Source organism: Caloenas nicobarica, chromosome 14, assembly GCF_036013445.1.
Source record: "Caloenas nicobarica isolate bCalNic1 chromosome 14, bCalNic1.hap1, whole genome shotgun sequence".
In the NCBI taxonomy this organism is placed as follows: Eukaryota; Metazoa; Chordata; class Aves; order Columbiformes; family Columbidae; genus Caloenas; species Caloenas nicobarica.
The window spans coordinates 3592276-3610252 of NC_088258.1; positions in this window are offsets into that span (position 1 = coordinate 3592276).

Consider the following 17977-nt stretch of genomic DNA (forward strand, 5'->3'; position numbering starts at 1 on the left):
ACGACTCCATTGCATTGAATTCTGTTAAACACATGATTATTATATTTTTTTAAAAAATTTTACTCAGTATTTTGTAAAGCTACATAATTTATAACGACGGCAATATTTTTCTGTCATTGCTGCCTTTCTCCTCTGCCTGCATCCCCGGCTACGCGCAGCACCACCACTCTCCTTAATTATAAGCGTATCAGTTTTCCTGTGACTTCCATAAACATTTTAACCAACAAAATGGTGGATACCAAGAGTTGAAAGCTGTGAGTTTATTACATGTGTCATGAGTTTGAGGCCACCTGAGCTGGGGCTTGGCAGTGCCAGGGAAAAGCCAGAGGCTGAAGGAGGAGTTTGTGAGGGCTCGAAGGGAAATTATTTGGGCTTCTTCAGCACAGGCTGACTTAGAGCTGGAGAGCTACCACGTGAGGAGACTTTGCGACCTTCCTCCCTTTTGAAGGATGGAAGGAAGGGTTGTGAAGCATTGGAACAGGCGGCCCAGGGAAGTGGTGGAGTCACCATCCCTGGAGATGTTTAAAAGACGTATCGATGAGGCTCTTAGGGACATGGGTTAGTGCTAGATTTAGGTTATGGTTGGACTCGATGTTCTTAAGAGTCCCTTCCAACCAAAAAGATTCTACGATTCTATGAAGGCAATCTCCACTGCAGGGGCTGACAATCCCATCCAACTCATTCAGATGCTGAAGGACCTTCCCTTCTCTCTGGCTGGAGTATAGAAAGAAGTGTATTCACAGTATTTTGCCCTATGTTTTATTGCCTTGAGGAGCTGCTTGCTGTTTGGAGTCTCATGGTTTGGCTCCTGTAAAACTCCATTGCCTGTGAGGTTTTGTGAGCTCAAGTACAAGGAAAAAAAAAAGGCGAGTGGGGGGAATGAGGAGATATTGGTGACTTGCGGATATACTGAGGAGCAATAGAGTGGTGAGTTTAATTTTGAGTCTGAGAGCAAATAAACAATCTGTAAGCATCTAGAAGGAAACAAGAAGGCGAATGCTAGCCGGTATGGCTTTGTTGTGAATAGATTGAGCCAATCTAATTTCCTTTTCTGGCAGCATAACAGGGCTTGCAGATAAGGGAGAAGCACTATAAGTCATATATCTTGATTTTTAGTAGAGCTTCTGACACTGGCTTGCAGGATATTCTAATAATAGACTGGGAAACCAGTCTAGGTGATACCGCTCTAAGGGAGTTGCAAAGCTGGTTGAGGAAAAATGTACTTGATATGAGTGCTTGTACAGGGAATTACCCTGGGTCCATTACTCATTCATGATGAAACAGAGTGTAATTACTGCGTTTGAAGATGAGATCAAGTTAGAAGGCAGAATAAACACAATCACAGAACTAGGACTCAAAATGGGAGCTCTGTGTAAAAATAGGATGCAGCTCAGTAGCAGGTGCACTGCTATACAATTTAACATGATCAACTGCAGAATTACAAGACTGGGAAGAATTGGGCAGGAAAGGATGGAGAGGCTGCCATGGGTCATCAGCTGAATAGGAGTCCTTAACATCTTGCTGTTGCAGAAGAGGAAAGTACCATGCAGGTTCATATAGGTAAGAAAATGATAGGAACACATACCCAGGAATCCTTCTCTGCCGAGCTGTGATAGAAGAGTATGTCCTGTCCTGGGCCCCACTCAAGAGAAATATGGAAATCTGGAGAAAAACGTGGCAATAATGATCAGAGTCTTTGAACACGTGAGTTTTGCTGAACCTATTGAAAGGGCAGAAAACCCAGGGAAGATGTGGTAAGCCTTCAAATAGATAAAAGGCTGCTGCTCGGAGGAAAGGAACAATTTGTTCTCTTACGTCTGCTGTGGGCAGGGCGAGGAGTCATAAACTAAGATAACAGCAAGGCAGATCTAGGTTACAGTGAAAAGCATTCTCAGTGATTCCTTTGAAGTAGTCAAGCCCCATGTTGGACTTGGTGGGATGGAGGGCTCTTCTTAGGGTTTTTAAAGAATGGATCAGATAACTATTTGTCAGAATGGCAAAAGTGCAATACAAGATCTTGCATTCGGGAAGGACCCTCGAGTCAGTGGTCTCCTAAATGAGTGTTACCATGGTTTGGTAACTGCGAGATATGTCATCATTGCCGCCCTTATTGGCTTACCGATAAAACTAGATCAGCTGCACAGATTAAAGATACGCAACTAGGCCAAGTAAAATTACGTAACAGGAATGAAATTACGTTTAAGTATGGGTTTATGTTTACAAAATGATTTTCACCAGATGGGGTGAAAGTATCTAAATGAGGAACTCTGCAGAGCTTTTAAGCATTAAAAGCTAAGGCCCCGTGTCCAGCGAAGCTTTCCGGAGAATTTTCCACCTTCGTTGCTGCTGTATTGCTGATAACAATTACACTGTGCTAATCCAGAGAGGATGCCAATGTTTTTGAGATTAAGGCCTCAGAAGCAAGGCTGAACTGATCTTAGTGAAAGTAATTTAGATGCAGTCAGACCTTAAGATGTGTATTTTTAAAAAAATTGAGCTGGCACATCCTTTGAGGTAGTTGTTTTTATTTTCTAAACAGCAAATGCATTCAGATGGGTAGTAGCTAATCAAAAAGAGGTCTTTTGGGAGCAGGCTGTTGTGTATACAAACAGGTAATTGTGGATGAAAATACCTGCCTCAAGAGGCATTCTGGATGTGAGTTCACCCCAGTATTTGAAAATCCGGCAGTTTCCAGCACCATGTCATATGCCTGATGTTTAAAAAGAAGATGAAACAAATGAAGTTTTTTCCCGTAATTGGATTCCCTGTTTGTCTAGAACTGCCATCTAGATCACAGTAGTTTGTCAAAATCGGTTTTCATCAGTAATATTCTTGAATTACCAAGAACATTGCTTTAAGATTAAAGTCACTAATGATCTAAATAACTGCAAATATGGGATTTTTAAGTGGGGAAAAACAACATATCCCGATGTCCTCCTTCTTTGCCACTTATACTGTGTCCCCCTTTAACTTTATGTGGGAAGCGTGCAATGGTCGTAATATAGAATGAGAAAGAAGGAGGACTGCTTGCAGCTTGGCCAAACTTTTCCTGGGCGATCTTTTTGCATACTGGCTTTCTAGGTGATGATGAGCTTGATGCTGATGGCTTCCCCCTGCCAGAGATCAGCGGTGAAGCAGGTAGGAAGGAGCCTGCCTGCTCAGGCCAACAGGCCCTGAGGCTCAGGCTCTAAATCGCCATCTTTAGAGCAAAAATATAAAGTGCGTGACATCTGGCAGCACCCGCACCCTGTTCGCCTGCTTTTCCAAGGTTGTATGCCGAAATGCGTTTGTTCCAGTTGTCCAAGCAGGGCTTGGTGAACAAAAGCAGGGTGTTTGGATGACAGCAGAGTTTTACTCTAGCTCCAACAGAAAATTATCGCTAGAAAAGAAACAGCAGCAGTGTTTATCACCATTTTTTTAAGATTATGACAGCAAAATTGTTAACATTGGTTGCTTCAAGGTGTTCTCTAGGGGCTGGCCCTCCTAGGGAACATGAGCCTCCTAGGGAACACGAGCCATTTCAGAATTTATCTCAGTGCATGACAACACCTATGGAATATCTCTGTTCCCTTTCGTAAGGAACTGCATGAGTCAGCTAGTGTTGAGAACACACCTATGTTTTCCTCATCTCCATCCCACATCCTTTTCTGCTCTAATAAATTCATGGCAGGTGGATTCGAACATGTGAGCTCTATCTTTGAAGCCTGTTCCTGAGCCTCTGGCACAGAGCAAGAAGGTTTAGGCACTTGGCCGATATCTCCAAAAGTGAACCCTTTGCTTGCTGAGATGCAGTGCCTGGGGTGCAGTTTGTTTAGAGCTGATTCAGCCATCCCATCTCCCTCTCTCCTCTATCATCCAGTTCATCTATGGTCATCCTTTACTTGGCCAGACTCTGGTTTGCCACCTGTTCCAGTACCAGAAGGGGTGCACAAGGTGCACAAGGTACGATTGTGTGATCGTAGAATACCTTGAGTTGGAAGGGACCCATAAGATTCAAGCCCAGCTCCCAGGTGATGAAGTGGCAAGCTGGAGCAGGGAATACACACAGCCTTCTCAACTTGCCTCTTTGTTGTGCATCCTTTCCAGTTGCTCCTGCATGTGTTAGTTGGTTCTGTGGCCACCATTTGTGGAAGACAGGCTCCTTTTAGAGGCCTCTTGTTCTTGTGCAGAATTTTCAGTCTCCGCATGGTGTTTCTGTTTGGAGGCTAGCTCTATTTCCTGTTCCTTAATCTGAAAAGGAGTGGAAGGTTAAATGATTATGGCAGCGATTTGAAGTGTTGATGTGAAATGATGAGGATCAAAAAAAGAAATAGGAAGATGGTATCTACGCCAGGATTTTGAAGCTACTCGTGCTCCAGTTTTGTAGCAGTTGAAAAATAAACAGCAAGTCATGCCACTGATGACAGTACACTTTGCACATGCTCCTTCGTGGGTGTAGATCAGCTGCTGATACCAGCGGCTTGTTATTGCTGTTCTCAAGCATCATAAAGATTCTGATTGATGAGTTCTACGCGGGGTGCAAAGTGCTGAAGTTCTCTTGTGCTCCAGTGGGCTGAGAGTGCATCTTTTCTGCCTGGTCTGTATTTCCTTAAATTAGTGCATTCCCTTTGGGACGTGTTGCCGTTAAATCAAAATGTTTCTTTTCAGGTATTTGTGCTGAATGTGGAAGCTGAGGTGCAGGAAAGAGTTTCACACCTCTTCTGTTGGAATGATCTTTCTAATCTATTTGTACATGTTTTTCCTACCCTGGAGTTTCATGATGGTGCATTTTTTTTCCTCCTTTCAGGGCTAACTGCTTAGCCTATTCCATCTTGACTTACAGGTCTTTTGTTGTCATTTAATAGTTCTTAATTTTTTCCAGGTGCACGTAATGATCTTTCTCCTGACACAGACCTTTTGCCACACAGGAAGCCTGTGAGGAAGGTATGAAAGAGTTTGACACCACAGCTATTTATAGAGAGCATTAAAAGCTAGGATCTGTAGACCTGATATCTGCATGTTACCTTCTGAGAAATTCTGCCATATCTTTAATTTTTCAGTGTATCATAGTCTTCCATTTGAAAGACTGGATCCACATCTCACTGGAATCGATGGAAGCAATCCCAGCTGACTTGGACAATTCTAGATCGGACCATAAACCGCGTGATGGTATCTTTGCTTAGTACCGCTGGTCTAGTCAAAGGTATTATCCCCACCTATTATTAAGTCAATAGCTTTAGTTCTACTGACACTTCAGGCTTTTATTTCTACCCTTCAATGGAAAGAGGGTGGCTGAGAGCATGCTGTAGATGGAAGGCGAAGATATTGTCTGAATACACAGAAGCTGAAAGCACAAAGGTGGCAGAAGGCTCAGCCTTGCTCTGGGATGAGATGCTGTGCATTAAATCCACAGCTAACTATGATATTTCTGAAGTGCCAGTTGTCAGCACAGTGCCAAAGGAGCAATCTGCTCGGCGCTGGCAACTTTTCTCCCCCCTGTGCCAATTCCGAATGCCATTGACTGGCTAGAGAGGGAAACCAGCCTACTCTTTGTTCGAGGCCTGATAGATGTGATGAGCGGAGTTGTGTAATAAGTGAAAGAAAGGATAAATCAAGAGGAAATGGAGGAATTCCTCAGGGTGCCGTCTGTGATGTAGATTACCAGGGAGGCAGAGAGGAAGTGGATTTCTTCTTCAGCAGATTAATTTTGTCAGACTGCAATCAGTGAGCTAACATGCATTCTGCTTTTCAGCATCATAAAAAGCAACGCGAGTGCTAACATGTATTATTAACAGGGTGCTTTTGAATCAGCACTGCAGAGAAATCGTGGAATATATACCTAAAGGTTTCCAGTTACCAACATAAAGGGCAGAAAGGTGGAGAGGTGAGTTGCCTCAGCCACAGCTTTCTTTGCTCTCTCAGCAGCTGCTCAGTACTCACTGATGATTTCCTCATGCTCATTAGTAACGTGTTGAAGGTCAGGCTCCAGCTTTCATTTAATAGTAAGCAGACTGAATCTAGAAGGCAGGAAGAAGCCTTAGAGACCCAGAATGTCTTACTGCCCAGCTCTAGGGCTTCCATTTGGCTCTCAAAGAGATGATTTGTGCACCAGTTTTTTGTAGAGTTTGTTTTTTCTTTATAAAATCGTGCACTGTTAAGCCAAGTGAGATTCATCCCCACTGTGTCTGTGTTATGGAACATTAGGACCTGTATATTTACTTGCACGCTGAGCACTAAAATGATGATACACCTCTGAGGCAGAAATAGCCCCTGTTGTTTATGGAGGCCTGGAGTCTGAGTCTGTTTTCCTAAATTTCTGTGTGTATGGAGTTGAGTTTATATATGATATAATTTATTTCAAAGTTATGCTGCAGTAGCAGCAGCTGGCTTTAGAGCTAACTGAAACTGGATTTGATTGCACTCTCAACAAATGCAGGCTTCGCTCCACAGTTTACAGTATGTATGTGTCTCTTTGTTTCATGGAAAATATGAGCCCCACAGCTCATTTAGTGCTTACTGTTTACTGATATGAATCATTGGAGGATTGTTGTTGCTGCTGCTGTAAAAATAATAAATACATTTTAAAAACACTCTAAGGAAGGCAAAAAGCAAATGCTTTAATAGAAAAACTGCATTCTAGCAACACAAGCTGCTTTTCAGAGAAACAACATCAAGAAGATGTGCCATTGTGTTCCAGAGTGCTGCACAAGTTCTGTGCTATGTAGGTTTTATATAACAAATACATTAAAACTCTCAAATTCGGTATGGAGATAGCAGGTCACCTGCTAAAAGTGTATCCTTTAATGATCAGTCAATTCGAAGTGAATATATGGGTTGCATTTTCCAACCTATTTGAATAAAAGCCACATTTATGACTCAGTTTTTATAACTGATGTCCCGTAATTGCAGCCGATAAATACTTCTTGTATTATCAGTCCTTTCCAGAAGTTATGCTCTTCTCCTTGGAAATGTTGGCATGTGTGGTCTTTATGGAAAAGAACTGCAGCCTATAATGCTGAATGTTAAAGTAGCTTCTGAAATCTATGCACAAAATGAAGTGACAGGTATGTTATTTCATACTGCAATCTGTAAGGCAAGGATGCTTAAAATTCACTAAAATGGATCTCTCACTGTGGGCTACAGTCTATGGAAGAAATCTGAGCACCATGGAAACAACTAGAAAAACTGTAGTTTCAATGGATGCAGAATTTTACACTGTTCCTTTTAGGTGGGTTTTTCAAAAGTGTTCAGCACTGTCTTAACTCTTCCATCAAATTTGCTAAAAGTTTTTCATAGGCCTTGCTAGGGGCAAAACTGGGCCAAAATGGTGCTTTTTTGAAAATCCTGCTATCAGTATAATATCTCTGAAGACTGAGCTCTTTGTGTGCTATAATCAGACCGATCTTATTTATCCTGTTGTATTTATCCATTATTGGCCTAATCCTGCACTTCTTACCCACAGTTAAGATTTAATGTTAAGCCACTTGCACATAAACTCTCTGACAAGACAGCTGTTGCATAAATAGTTCTACTTTCCCTGCACGTGGACATTGAGTTCCTTATGTCTTCTCCGTGACCTCTGCTTGCTCAAGGAGTTTGCTACAGCGCCCGCTGCCCTCCAGGCCAGTCTGCACTTCTTCCTGCTCAGTCTGCAGCTGCTCCTCGTGCCGGGAAGCATCCTCAGCCCTTTAGATCCGAAGGTCCTGAAAGCAGGTCAAAGATGAATATAAATAATGAAGGAAGAGGAAAGTGAAAGATGTAGGAGGACTTTCTGCAAAGCTGTTCTTTAAGGTGATGCCAGACTTAAAAAAAAACCCAAAACAATTCACCCACCCCAAAAAAGCCATCACTGGATCCTAGTATCATGTATGTCTGTGTTATATCATTGTAACCACGCTGACTTTAAGAGAATTACTTCTGAGACTGATGTAACTAAGTTAGGTTTGAGTGCGTGTCTATATATATGGAAGTGTACAGAGAGAAAGAATCTTTGTTGTTACTCTTTAAGTTTCTAAAATTGGATTTTTGGCAGCAATTGTATCACTTTGTTCCAACAAAGAGACTAGCCTTTTAATAATTTACTTCGTTTTCTTTTAGAAATGAAGAGCCAACGGAAACTCATTAGTTTTACATCTCTGTTAGTTTCAAGTCCCTTTGTTGGCTATCCTGTTCAAACAGCAATTACAACTTCTCTTAAAAGCAGAACTTTCTGGTTTTAATTGCATATGAATTGTTCTTTGGGGTTTTAGCTTGACCAAAGCTGATAGCCGTGCTTATCTTGTATAAGCTTTGTTGGAACTGCTGGAGATTGAAATTGATATGAGTGGGAGAACCAGGGCTTTTGAATAGAAATTCTCAATTTGTTCAAGAGTACATTATCTACTGCTTTGTTGCTTAAGCTATAAAATAGCTCTGGTATGCTTTTCCATGCAGGGACCTGCTTCCACCCTCTCCAGTTTACCTTGACATGCTGTTGCAGTTTATTTATCGTCCTGAGGAGCTCACTGTGGCTCCTGTTGGCACAATCCAGGTGCATTTCCATGCTGCTCAGGTCAGTGCCCATCTTCTTGAGCACGAGAGCTTCAGCAGTCTCCTTCGCTCCAGTCTCCAGACTTGCCTGCAGAGACTCAGTTGCATGCTGGTGATTATTTCTGCAGAGTCCAGTGAAGCATATGGTACAGCATTCTGTTATGTTGAGTCTGATCCAGGCTTTGTAACAAATTATTGCCCACCAAGTAATAAAAATACAGTAAGTTTTCAAACCTGTTTAAAACTGAAATACCGGGATTTTGCGCCAAGCCATTCATGAATACCTTGTTTTAAAACATAGGGCTGGGAGAGGCTTTCACGAGGTCGTCTTAAAAATCTACTGCCTAAAATCCGGATCACATCCTGCTAAACCAGTCCCATAGACAACATGTGACCAGACATAACTGCACATAACTTCCAATAATGGAGACTCTGCAACCTCCAGACTATCTGGTTTAAGGAGTAATTCCCCTTAATGATTATAAAACTTCCCTAGTGTCTAATATAAACCCTCCATGCTGCAGCCTTCACCTGTGACTGGATGTAATATCCTCACTATACCTGGTTGTTTCAAATTCTTCCTACTTGTGTTCTTCTGTCAGTGTCAGCTTTAACCTGAGCCAGATTGAGCTGCATGCAAAGCAGTTTACTTTCTTCAGCCTGCAAGGAAGGGTGCAACAGATGGACAAATAAATGCCCTTTGTGGGGTTAAACATACAAAATCCATCCGATGGAATGTGGGCAGCAGCCGTGGGCTGGTGTGCAGCTCTCGCATCTGTAGCATTGGTACCTCCAGGAAAAACTCTGCTTCCTCCAGTGCCACCTGCAGTTCATCCTTCTCCATCTCTATCGATATTTTGCAGCTCATGAATTCTCTTCCCTCCCTCCCCCAGCTGATTGATTAGATCCTTAATTTCCTCTAGGGAAGAAAACAGATATTTCATATGATAGGTTTATTTCAGGACTATGAACTTTACCAAGTGCACCAGGAAGATTCTTTGAATGGAAATGGCATTAAATTATTCCAGTCACTTTATATCAGCTGCCCTTTTCTTTTGTTGCTAAATATTATCCTGGATTTCTGAATGAGCCCTGCTCGCTGCATGTGTTCATGGAGATGGAAGAATGAAGGCTATTAAATCAAGAGGAATTTTTTTTCCGGTTTTTATCCAGCCTTCCTCTCTCCCCCTTTCAGACAGTTGTTGTCACAAAATGCAAGCAGGACGCCACGTTGTCTGTGTACAGCAGAGTGGGGCTCTCTGCCAGGCCAGAGCAAAGGGTTGGGGGAGATCGCCCTGAAAACACTGGGGCTGTGCCAGGGAGTCCAGCACTGTTTTGTGTTGGCCTCAAGGGCAGCAGATTGTAGCATCTTCTAAATATTTACAGTGTCATCTTCCAGCCTTCTGTAAGAGATCAATTTTTGCAATTTCCAGAAGTGAATTTAAAAAAAAAAAAAAAAAAAGAGCCAAGGCAGCTGGTCTCCCTGTACAGCCAGTGGGGGAGAAGTGATGCTGAGAGACTCTGAGCAGGAGTTTAACTGACTTGCTCTGAATGGATTCCTGGAGATGCCTAATCCTTCCCACTGAGGTTAAAGGGAACGTCACCTTCCCAGGGTAAGCTGGCCATTGTTAATAGTCCCCTAAGTCAATTGCTCTGAATTAGAGAGAATGCTGGTAGCCAGAACTGGGACTGCAGCCTTTGTCTTATTTAAGCCTACGCTGAAACCAGTCCGTGATTCCCGTATGCAGAACTCTAGTGCTGATACCTGGCCCAGCCTGGAGTGACGACTTCCTGGTACAACAGTGAGTACAGCCCAGCTGCTATTGTGGTCGTGTTTTGAGGGTTCAGAAAGGACCTTGATCCTGAATGTCACCCCAGAGTCGGTGCAAGCAGTTCACCGGTGCTAGTTACAATCATGGGTGATACGATAGGGATGGCACGTGTGTGAGTACAAACTCTCTCCCAAGAGCAGAATCCAACCTGTGATTTTACGTGCATTGAGTGTATGTTTCCAGAGAGTGAAAGCACTGCTGGAAATAAAAAAAGTGGAACTGGTGCTGGGAGACACCACAAGAGATCATTCAGTAAGAATAAAAGGGGTTAGGATTTGCAGAATTTTTTTAACATCAAACCAGTGCTTACCCTGAAAGGGCCTTATTCTCCTCCTTCATAGATCCCAGGTGCTCCGAGGATGCTTCATAGGCAGTCTTAAACTCAAAATTTTCAGTTGTGTACATTCCTTCTGGGAACTACCCACTTCCACCTGCAGCTCTTTGCATTTTTTTTTTTGCCATTCTGCCAGCATCTTGTCAAAGGTTCTCTGCTTCTTGTCCAGGGCAGCACCAGCAGCACTGGCCTGGAAAAATAAAGCCCAGCATTCACCGTACACAAGTTTTCTTTACACTTCACTTCTCTGCGTGTCCTGCCAGCTCATCACAGTGCAATTGGCAGCCACTCTAATGACGGGCAGAGTTTCTCTTGGTCACTCTGAATGGGTGATTAAAATGTTTACGAGGCTTTCTTTCCTCATCATTAGGAATATAACAAGATCACCCAGTTCCCATCAGTGTGATAGTCTTCCTTGCTCCTGCGGTTATAATGATGCTGCTGTGGAGCAAATGTTTTCCACTTCAGATATTCCTTGTGCAGATGTGCTGTTAGTAATTGCCTGGGTTGATTACTGTGACTCTTTCTATTTCAAAGACGATTTGGTTACAAACAAGATGTTACTCAAGACTATTTTAGACTGTGTTTAACTGCTTGTCTTGAAAGAATAAAGGTATGTTTTTCTTTCTGAGGAGCTTTTAATCACAAATATTCTACATATCCTTATGATCCTCACACGCGTTCAGATACCATGGTGACAAGCACACCACAGGAACCGTAGAATAAAGAACTGCTTCATTAAAGAAAGTGATGGTGAAACAGATTCTTTCAGCCCAGTAATGCAGTGCTGTATGTGGGATTTTCAGCTCTTGAGACCTGTTCTAAAGCCGACTGCAGTCATTGGCAGATACCCAAGGACTTCAGTGGATTTGGAGCAGCCTTTGTGCCTATTTAAAGTAACATTTTTATTCAAATGTCCCACAGTTGCACCACTATTCATGCTCTTACACTAACACTAGCTAGGATAGAAATACTTATTCAATGAAGGAGCATTTGTTGCCAGTGTTTAAACTGCATGTTGTTTAGATCTGCTTTGAGTACGGTGGTTAATAACCAGTGGCCAAACCACTGGTTCTGCAACACTGAGAAGTTCAAAGCAGGATATCATTATCCTTAAAAAGAAGATGAATACCTTGCCTTGCAGTAAAGGAGCGTTTTTGCTTTAGCTGTACTCTTGTTTCTGGAAGTCAGCTAATGAGCTTAGCAGAAGCATGCCGTGTGCTCCTAGGAATTAGCTGCGGCTCTTATCTAGGTTTTTTTCTTGATGTGATAAATTTTAGCCTTGCTTCTCGTGGTCATACAGATGACTTGACGTTTAATAGAGAGGTCTTAAAATATTAAGAAATAAGGGACAAATCCAAAGCTGACCTGAGCTAACAGAAAGACTCCCAGGAATTTCAGTACTAGCTCTTAGAGCTTGCTGGTGATCTATCAGGCTGGTGCTGGATATGCTCTTGAATAGCTAGTTTCCTTGTCTTCTCAAGGTCAACATCGAGGTCCTCCACTTCTTTCTGAAGCCCCTGCCTAGTTTTCTCTGTGTTGGCAACCAGGCTTGGAGTGATTCAGCTGTCTCCTCTGCTACTTAGAGCCTTACAGTCAACTTTGTCCTGAGGGAGACAGGACAGAAATATCCTGGCGAGTACATAGCTCATGGAGTGAGGAGAGCTGGGAGTCAGGAGCCCTCATCTCAAGCACCATCACTGTTTTCACCAGTGAAAAGGTGAAATCCTGGCCGCAGTCTCAGAAAAGAGACTGTAAAACTTCTTCCCCTCCACCGGTGGATATAGAATCATAGAATGGTTTGGTTTGGAAGGGACTTTCCAAGGTCATCTAGTCCAACCTGTGTTGCATGTGGTTCCTCTCTGATGACACACACCATACAGGGTTAACTTCAGAGATATACAGACAAATAAAAGCCCCCTAAGGGTTGTTCCATTTGTCTCAACTTGTTCAATGAAACCCTCCAGATGCTTTAACTTTTATTGCTATTATGTGAAAGCACCTGTGTGTTAGCTCTGTTAGAGAGACTGCTAGAAAGATTGGTTCAACTTCTAGTCTGTAATACCAGCTCTCAAGAAACAGATTCTAAGGGGTTTAATCTGATTTGATGCTTGCTTTATTCTCAGGAAATGCTAGTGGCTTTTGTGGGGCTGCTGGAAGAGTAAAGTCCTCGTTGCAGTAAAGAAAGGCTATCCAAATTCAAGCTTTTATCAGAAAGAATCAGTGTTGGTTTTCTGTTGTCAGTGTACAAGTGTTAGGTCTCAATAGTCCCTGTTTTCATTACGAATATTATTTTCTTTCTCTTGGCTGGAGCTCTTTGCTTTCTGTCTTGCCAAATTGAGTCCTAACAGATCACATCTACAAGCTGTGACTCAGCAGCCAAACTAAATAATGAGACTGCTTTAAGTCCCAGCCCAGACTCCCTGAAAGCTGAGTGCTCACTTGGTTTCTTCCAGGTCTTTGGTCCTTTCAGTGGCATCAGTCTTATGTTTAGTCTTCCAGATTATGCCTTCTGTGTTGAATTCAGAGAACAGGCACTGCAGTGCAGGTTTGCTCTCCTCCTCTTCCTCTAACCATTCTTTTTTTGGGTTCAAATCATGCTTGGTGTTGGCCAGGCTCACCACAGCAGAAGTGCAGGACTAGAGACAGCACAACTATTACTTGTGTCTGTCCTGTTGGAAATATGAATACACAGACCTCACTCCCCAGAGCTGGAGCGCTCCACTCAAACAGCTCCGTTCTGGACCAGCTAGAAACATCTCAGGCTTCAAAATCTCCTCCTGGTCAGGAGCCAAGTTCCTATTCTCTGTACCTGTTTTTTACTGTAATACAGTGAATTGAATTGAGCTCATACAACTGAAAACAGAACTTGGCTTATCATCACTGTTTTCTTTCAAACAGTGTTTCAAAGGAATTATGACAGTAAACCCATTTGGTGATTGTTCTGAACACAGAGGCAATTCTTGCCAGACTTTTGATATAGGTGCAGCACTAGAATTACTCTTTGGAGATAAGCAGAAATTTCCAAGACAGATGTGTCAGACAGAGACCTGAAATACTGGTATATTTTGAGCCAAACTTGTGTGATCTCTGCAAATAAACTGCTGTATGATCCACTGAATGGACAGTGGACTGAGAACCAAGAGGTGTGTGTTCTGCTCTTTGCTGCTGACTCACAGGAAATTCTGTATCTTTTTTTCATATCCATACAAGGCTCATCCCCCCACATCGCTGCCAAGACCAGCTGGTAGCAAACCCAGATATTAATTTGGATGAGAAAGTTTTCCTCTGTGAGAGCTAACACAAAAGAATTGTTCCACTGAAGTGGACAGCAAAGAGCAGCTGCTGCATGTCCCATGGCAGCAGCAACCTCTGTAGGCAGTTGGTGCTCCCCAGCACCTTTGACTCTTCATCCACTGCCTCTTGAAGTCATTTGCCTGCAAGGTGAGAGAAATCTTTATGTAGATATTCTGGTTAAGCCTGCTCTGAGCTTCCTCATGCTCCCAACTCAGGTGACTGCTTTCAGCTGTAGGAAAACTGCATAAAGAATCAGGAGAGAAACTAATTCAATCTGACTGGAGAGAAAGAGAAGTGAAGGCTGGAAGGATTGGGCAGATTTGCTGGAGGAGTCAGGGCAGGGCTGCCAGAGCTCAGTGAAATGTAAGGGAAGAGAAGGATCAGAGGGAGGTAACATTGCACAAAGCTGTCAAAGAATTTACCTTGGAGCATGATGGCATTAATTTCAGCTTGGCTCTTCTCCACCTCAGCCAGCTGGACACTGGCTTCAGACAGGTTGTCTTCCAGATGTGAAAGTGAGCATCTGAGTTCAGCTGTAGGAGAGAAGTCAATCATACGGTGCCAAGTAAGTCTTGATGGGCCAAAATATCATCCCTCTCTTGCAAAGTCAGTTTATTCCAGTTGGTTGTAATTATAATGGGATGAGTGTAAATAGCCAGGGGTAGTGGAGCCTGTTCTGATCTTTAGTGCAGGGGATGCCTGGGGCGGGCACTGTTCTGCACCACCTGCAAACAGCTGCTTTCTTGTATGCCACTGATATCCCAGGGAGTTGGCTCCCACTGCAGAGGCCTGAATTCTGCCTTGCACCCATGGCTGCACCCGTGGCTACCTTGGTGGTTTGGTGAGGAATTCACTGCTGGCTTCTCACTTTGGATTTCTGCGGAGACTTCAGGCTTGCTCTGAGGTCATCCATCTCTGCATTGGTGACCTGTTTGTCCATCTTCAGCTTCGCTTTCACCCTGGGGATTCTCCACGAGCCCTGTCATCTCAGCCGTGGCAACCATGTGCTTCCCTGTGTCTGCAGGGCTGCTCCTCCAGCTCAAGGAGCAGCTCCCACAGCCCAGCATCCCACTTGCAACTCTGTTAGATCCGAGAAGGGGCCGAATACGTACTGTCAGCTGGGATCTGGCAACCCTGGAGTCTCGGTGAGGCCCTCACGGTTGCTTTTATAAGAAAGGCTTCTGGAAGCCTTTTAGTTAGCTTTAATAGTCTCTTTATTTGGGACAAATCCTATCTTTGGTATGAATCCCTTAGAAAGTCAGTGGCTGGTACCTTCCAGAAAGATCAACCATCTCTAGGCCTCCTTGCTAAATCTCACAGTAATTATCTGGACTGCAGGCCATGTATTTCCCTTGCTAAACAATAGCAAATACCCCTAACAGTCCTGCTTCCTCTTTTTCCTGTGTGCTTCTGAATTAGCAGCTTCCTAATGAGTCTCCGATCACCTTCCACTCCAACTCTATAGGAACAACAAAGCTCACCATGAATTTCGTGGAGCCTCGGTGCTTTACCTCAGTATGAGGGGAAGGTTGGGAAAGGTCTGTGGGATCTGGCCCACTTAGGAGCTTAGAGAAGCTGCTGAAGAAGCTTCTCCTTTGGGGAGTCCCAAGCGATATTTCTCATTCTCTGAGGAAAAGGACACGATGCTCAGATGTTGGGAAGGTGTCTGACCTGAGCAGCTGTTGCAGCATCAGCTTCTTCCAGGCAATCTTCTTTGTTTCTCCAGCTAGTGTGAAAGAGGGGAAGAAATATTAGAATTCCGAATGGTAGCACTGCATCCTGTGAGGTGTGGCCTCATTTCTGTTTTTATTTCCCACCTTTCTTTCCACGGAGATAGGGAGAGTGCCCTGCAGGAGCCTTTGGCATTAATGTGGGTGAAAAGGTCTATCACCCGTCTCTGGCTGCCTGCAAGCAAAAGAGAAGAGGTCTCTGCAGCAGATCACCTTTCTTCTGGCCGTAGCAGCATGGCGGGAGATCTGCAGTGAGCATGCAGTTCCCCAGACTTCAAAAAAAGTAGAGTTTAGAATATGTGGATAACATATTCATACAAGACAAGGTGGATCTCAGAGCTGGCTGAACCATTGATTCACTGGAAGCTAAAAAGGCAAATGTTTCCAAGCCAACAGGTTTCACAAGCTCATACAGAAGCAGTCGAAATCTGCCATAGAAAAACCTCAAAATCTACTTGGGGAAAAATAAATACTAGATCTCAGCTGGTTCTGTTATTTAAGGGTTTAAAGAGTGATCGGTGCCAGACTTCATTTTAACAGGGCAGATTTAAAAGGTCTGTACTAATCTTTTATGCCAACTCAGTCTTGTCAGAAGATAAAGCTGCATGAGCATCTACTGTGGGGTAAGAACAGGTAGGATATTACAGCAAGGGAGTTAAGCCAAACAAGTGTTTCTGCTCTGTAGTGAGCAGGTTAATCTTTGTTGCAAGTGGGTTGAGATCTAGTGTCCTGTCTCCTCAGTGGGACTGGCAGGGCACATAAGTCCCTTTTTCTTTTGTTGAAGCTCCTCCTTACTCATCATTAACTTTTCTGCAAGTAAAGGCACAAGCACCCCAGGACATTGAGTCTGTTTGCAGCTCTGAAGGACTAACACTAGTACTTCATTTTCCTTCTGGCACTTAAGCATCTCAGTGGCCTCGCTCTGAAGCGCAAGTATCTCATGCTCCCTGTGGAGCGCTGTGTTAGAATGTGAATTAGCAAAGCTTGCCACTATTTATTAATGATTGTACACATTGCCTTAGCTACTTAGCTCTTTATCTAGGTAAATTAGTGGTTTGGATAATATAGAGTCGGATATTTGTATTCTGGGAAGTTAATTTCTAAAGGGAGGTTTGTCAGAGAAGTGCTGGCAGACCCATCACTAAAGGAGTCAATAGTGACACTAAAATAAAGTTCTAATTTGTGATAATATTTTGCATTTCTAAAACAGTTTTTATCTGAGGATCATAAGGCCTTACATAAACATGAATCATTTAAGCCTCATAACTTCCCGGTGATTATACACATTTTATATGTGGGTGAGTGTGGCAGATGAATTACGAATACCAGAAAATGAGTCAGCGGAAGTAAAAAAATCCTGTGTTTCTGATTCTGCTTGCCTGAACTACTGAACTGTACTTCTGCTTGTCACTGGGTTAATACTGAAGAGATCAGGGTATGACCGTGGATTTCCCCAGTGACTTTATGATCAAGTGACTTTTCAGGTGTAGCTAATGCTGTCAGAGCTATGATGTAGCACAACTGCACCCAGTTGGATCCTGTACCCTGGGAAATTCTGTTACGATTGACAGTTCTTTACAACCTCATCCAAGTTTGGCTCTTTTCATCTCATTAAGGTTATCAGTTGTGATTCTGAGATCACTCTCTGCTTTATGCTGAGCATTTTCCACCTTGCCATGGATCTTCTTTTCTCCTTCCCACTTGTCCTCCAGCTGGTTGAAAAAAAGTGTAATCAGCGTGGAAAATAACTTTGTAAAGCACGTACACGTGATGTTTATCAGAAGGGCCCAAGAAGGCAAAGACAGACCAAAGAGGGCCGTCTAAAATATAGATCATAGCAAGCATAGCTCACCCTGTGCATCTGAGCGGTAGGTTTGCTGCTGTCCTCGGTCAGCTGGTTCACCTCATTCTCCTCACCTTGCAGTTTTCTGGGAAGGGAGAGACCAAGACTAATGCTCAGAGTTGGGTGAGAAACGAACTACCCTGTCCTGGCAACAGACTGAAAACCCAAAGAATAGATTCACCGGAGGTGCTTCCTGAAAGCGGTATGTCCTTCATGTGGGCGTTTTCAATAGTCTCAGAGGAACTTGGTCCAGCATTGACTCTTATGGAACAATTCTGCTCACCCTCAGCAGTTCATGTAGCTCTTTTGGGCAGTGGCACAAATTGGCAACGCTTCACTGTGCTGCTGTGAGTTAATACCTAGAAAAACATGGACCTCTTCCTGTTCGGGCAGCACACTGTAGTCTCATGGTATTTTTAATCATGAAGACAAG